We start from the raw sequence: 5,589 nt of genomic DNA, 5'->3' as shown, positions 1-5,589 counted from the left end.
AACCGGGCATTTGTTCTAGAGCTTCTACCAAAGTGACATTGATAGAAAGTTGCTTCAGCATTGTTCCAAATCTGAGGAAAGGGGGGGTCTAGGCTTGGGAATTACCTTTATAGAGACTTCTGCATCTTTTCTAGTGCTATCTTCTGCTTCACCACTACCCTCTACCACCTTATCATTATCCTTTCTCACCTTTTTCTCATTAGACGGCATAGGTGGGTCAATGGTTTGCTTACCACCCCGAGTAGTGATTGCCATACAGTGTGCATCATTTTTTGGATTTTGGACACTGTTGCTAGGAAGAGTGCCCGGTTGCCGTGTGTTCACAGTCGCAGATAATTTTGCCATCTGCAACTCGATCTGCTTAATTGATATTGCATGTGTATCGACTTTTTGCCCTATACCCGCTAAATCACTCCTTAACTCTTTAATGTGCTCATCACTAGCATCGTACCTCCTCATCATTTTGTGCAACATATCCTCAACTCGCGCCATACTATCTCCACCATCCCAGGGAGTAACTTCACGATTTTGAGGAGGGACATAGGGCCCATTCCTATCATTTCTGTTACCATAGTTAACCCTGTTGAAGTTGTTGTCGCGGTTGTAGTTTCCATCTCGGACATAATGACCCTCACGGTTATAGTTACCATAAATCCAACCTTGGTTCCCTTGACCTTGGCGCCAATTATCCTGATTTGAGCCTTGGGCACTCGGTCGGAAACCCCCCGTCTGCTCATTTACTGCATAAGAATCCTCCGCATAATAGCATTCATCATTAGGTGGTGGTGGTTTAGACTAGTAGTTAACTGCATTTATCTTTTCTGCACCCCCAATGATATATTTTAATAACAACCCAAGCTCAGTTCTCATCTGTGCCATCTCTTCACGGATCTCATCTGTGGCTGGGTTGTGAGTGGATTGCACTGCGAAGGTGTTTCTCCCAGTATCTGACTTCCTAGTTCTCCAAGCTTTATTGTTCCGGAGATTTTCTCTAACTTTTCAGCAATCTCAGCATAAGGATACTCCCCATAAGAACCACCCGCTATAGTAACCAACAACGCTTTATTATTATCATCCTGTCCCCGATAGAAGTATTCCTTCAGTGACTCATCATCTATGCGGTGATTGGGTACACTTCTCAAAAACGAGGTGAATCTATCCCAAGAACTACTAACTGACTCTCTTGGTAGTTCCACAAAGTCGTTCACTCTGTCTTTGTGGTTTAGCTTCTTGGAGACCGGGTAGTAGCATGCTAAGAAAACGCCCCTTAGTTGGTTCCAAGTGAAAATTGAGTTGTAAGGGAGCTCAGTGAACCATATAGCAGCCTTTCCCGTCAGTGAGAGAGGAAACACTCTTAGCCCTATTACATCCAAGTCCAAGTCAGGCCTCCCTACACAACTTTTACACACTGCCCTAACCTTAGTTATATGGGCATGTGGATCCTCAGAAGGTAGCCCTGAAAACAAACCTCTGGCAGTGAGCATTTACATCAGGCTACTAGTTACCACAAAGGTGTGGCCTGGTGGTAGAGGGGGCAAGACAAGTGGCCCATCGGAGTCTGCTATATTGTCATAGCCTCTGTAGTATTCTTGGGGCCGTGGAGCGGGGTTTTGTCCCCTCTGTTGGTGTTCACCCGGAGCATCGGGTAACAACTGACCATGAACATCAACCGGAGCTGGGATGTTCTGGTTTGGATCATCATCATTAATTCCCAAGTTTCGATTCATGTTGCGTAGTGTACGCTCTAATTCGTGATCGAAGGGAAACAAAGTAAAATCAAGAAAATATCAACTAAACTATAGTAATTAGTTTAAGTTAATCTAAAAGCTACTTTCCCCGCCAGCGGCGCCAAAATTTGATATGCTCAAACTTATTTCTCAAATAAGAAGTAAAGCGGTCGTGTCAAGTAAATAACCCAACTAATGAGGTTGGGTTCGTTCCCACGAGGAAAATAGTTTAGACTTAACTTCAATCTATTATTACTATTGTTCAGTCAATTATTTCCTTGGAAAGCAAAAATGATAAAAAAGGGGGTTTTCTATTTCTAAATAAATGAAAATAACTAGCGAAATTAAAGGAGACAACTAACAGCTTCAAACGTTGGAGTTTAATCAATTAATAAAAGTTATTAGGGTTTACGTGTTCCCTGTAGGTTCATAACTTGATAATTCTAACTATAACAATTCTTTCCTAGTATCTTGCATGCAAAGTGATAAGTTATGTATTTCTAAATCCTTGGTTCGGTATCTAGAAAATTTCACTCCGCACCTTGGTCCGGCTACGTGTGTTGCTAAACTAACCCTTACCTTTACCTCATATTAAGCATCGTATTCGATATTTGACTAAGTTATTACCTCGTACCAATCAATACTAGCCTATTAGATAGTATACACTAAATCTATGTTGATAATTCTTTTCCTATTATCTACCTCCTTGGTCCGTCAAGTAGCATTAAGGCGAGTTTTAACGTTGGCCATCCGTTAAAAAGAGTTCTAAGCGAAAGAATTATCAATACATGCAAGACACGATTCTAGAATTGTTATTTTAGTTAGGTTTTACCTCATTATTCGCCTATGGTTCCCACAACCCTAGTTATGAAGTTTAGTTACCGATAGTCATAATCACAATATTCAAATATGTAATATAAGAATTCATGCACTTACTTCAATGAGAAAGAATAAAATTCAAAAGTTCACTTGATTAATCAGCAAAAGTCACCAACAATCAATAATAAAGAGTCTAAAAATATTCAAGTGTCTCACAAAGAGTCTAAAAAATAATCAAGAGTCTAACCTCAAAAATGAGGTTTTTCGAACTATTTGTAAAAATAAAAACTTAATTAAATAAGGACTCTATTTGCTGGAAATTTGTCAAAACGCGGCTGGATCGACAGACCTCGCGACAGATCGTCGTGGTCACGACGGGCCGTCATAGACTCCGTCGTCCCATACTTTGCAAATTCTTGTGCTACTCTCTTCATTACCTTCGACGGCAGGTATGACGAATCGTCACAGGCACAACGGTCCGTCGAGGGTATCCGTTCCAAAACACTTGAACTCTTGGAATTTGGGTACTGGAACTACTTCTCTGATCTTCATGACGAACCAGCAGCACGGACCGTCATGGCTACGACGGCCGTCACGCACTCCGTAACCCCACACTTGGTCAGAATTCCCCATCTTCCTTCAGCAGCTGCACTACGATGCCACCTACGGACCGTCACGAGCACGATGAACCGTCACAAGCTCCGTAGGTGGTACTTTTCTGTATTTCTTGCTCAAAAACCTACGCATTCATCTTTTAGACAGATTTCCTGCAAATAAAGAGAAACTTACATAAAAATTAGTACAAAAAGGCTTTTGGACACACTAAACTTAAGGAAAAAGTATTAAAAATACCGTGAAACCACGGTATATCAGCTCCTACTAAAGATTAGGTGATGAATATGATTTTCAACTAAATGGGGATAATGAAAATGGACATAATGACTTCTCAGGACAATTTTTTCAGAGTTGCTGGGAAATAATTGGTGAAGATGTATGGAACATGGTAAGGGATTTTTTCGGTGGATATGTATTTCCAAGATTCATAACACACACAAATCTACTAATGATGCCAAAGAAGGAAGTGGTGGATAATTTTGGGGACTTAAGACCTATTATCCTAAGTACGTTTGCTAAAAAGATTATATCAAGGATAATACATGGAAGAGTTTACTAAAGCTACCGAGATTGATCTCAAATAAATGATCAGGTTTTGTTAAAGGAAGGAGTATAACTGAAAATGTGCTTCTGGGTCAGAAAATAATAATGGACATCAACAAGAGGAACCAATTGCATAATGTAGTGATAAAATTGGACATGACAAAGGCATATGACAGAGTCTCATGGAAATTCTTAATTCAAGTCTTGAGAAGATTTGGCTTTTATAGAAAGAATCATTGATAGGATAGTGCGACTTATAAGCAATGGTACTCAGTGTTGGTGAATAGAACACCATTTGAATTCTTTCAGTCTTCAAGAGATTTGAAACATGTGGAACCCTTATCCCCTACACTATTTTTAATAGAAGCTAAAGTTCTGACCGGGGTCCTAAATGGTTTATATGAAGATGCTAGATTTAAGGGTTTTGGTTTGCCTAAATGGAGTTCACAAATAAACCACATATCTTATGTTGGTGACACTACTCTTTTTTGTTCAGGACATCCTAAATCAATGAGGATGATGATGTATGTTTTAAGAAGATATGAGAGGGTGTCTGGACAAATGATCAACATTGACAAGAGCATCTGTTACCTACATGGGAAGGTCCCCACAACAGTGTGTAAATAAATAAAGAGGATATAGGCAAGGTAATTTTTGGTTTACCTATTTGGGTTCTCCTATTTTCTATGGGAGGCAAAATAAAGGGCATTTTGAACTCCTTATGTAAAAAAATGTCTTAAAAAAATGGCCATGTGATATAATTGACACTTATGTTATAAGGGAAGGTTCATTTTGATAGCATATGTCTAACAATCAACCCATGTACTTATTATCATCCATGAATAAGATCAATTACATAAGTTGTTTGCTAAGTTTGTTTGGGGGGAAATGCAACTGGTTCAAAGAACAAGCACTGTGTGTCATGGGAAAGCATGTGATATCACAAGGAAGAAAGGGGGTTGGGTTTCAGGTCTTTACATGATGTTTCGAAGGCTTTGTTTGTAAAGCTTTGGTGGAACTTCAGAACTTCAAGTTCTTCTTGGTGGAGTAGTTATATGTGGAACAAGTATTGCAAGAAATTACATCCAATTATAACTACAGGTAGGGGGTGCCTCACATGTGTGGAGAAAGACTGTAATGATACGAGAGTGTTGGGCTTTGTGGAGGCTTGTGAGCCGGCCCGACCCATTACTGAAACCCTAGGTTAACCATTTGGCTTTCCTATAAATATGATCCTTGTATTTGTAATTCTAGAGTAGCACAAGTGAAATAAAATCCTCCTGTTACAGTCGTGGAGTAGGGAAACCGAACCACGTTAAATTCTTGTGTGTCCCGTTTGTGTTCTGTTTCTCTTTTCTCTAGATTATTTGTGTGTGTTGTGTGTTTAATTCCCAACAATTGGTATCAGAGCGAGGTTTCAACAACATTGTAACACAAACTGTGAGAAATTGTCACCTAGGGTTCTTGTGTGAAGAACTGTGTGCAGGGAGGAGTAGCCGCCGTTACCGTGTGGGTAACCTCAAGCAGCAGCCGGCTAGGAGAACCGCGCAGGGTGCGAACAGCCGTCGTCCGTGTGCTGTCCGTCGCGCCGTTCCAGTGGCCGCCGCGTCGAGGAGCCTCAGATCCAGCCGCGAGCGTCCAGATCGTGAGCATCGTCCAAATCGCCGCCCGCTGTCTGTAGACGCCGTTAAGGGAATTGCCGAAGTCCTTTGAGATGGCAGAAGATGGGAAGTTCCGAATTGAGAAGTTCGATGGTACAGATTTCAGTTGGTGGAAGATGCAGATTGAAGATTTGCTGGTTCAGAAAGATTTGGACGTAGTGTTGGGTGACAAGCAAGGAAAATTGTCTGATGCAGAGTGGGCAGTTTTGGATCGGAAAGCTATG

The sequence above is a fragment of the Solanum pennellii genome, chromosome 5, assembly GCF_001406875.1.
Source record: "Solanum pennellii chromosome 5, SPENNV200".
NCBI lineage: Eukaryota > Viridiplantae > Streptophyta > Magnoliopsida > Solanales > Solanaceae > Solanum > Solanum pennellii.
Note: the sequence above shows the minus strand (reverse complement) of the source record.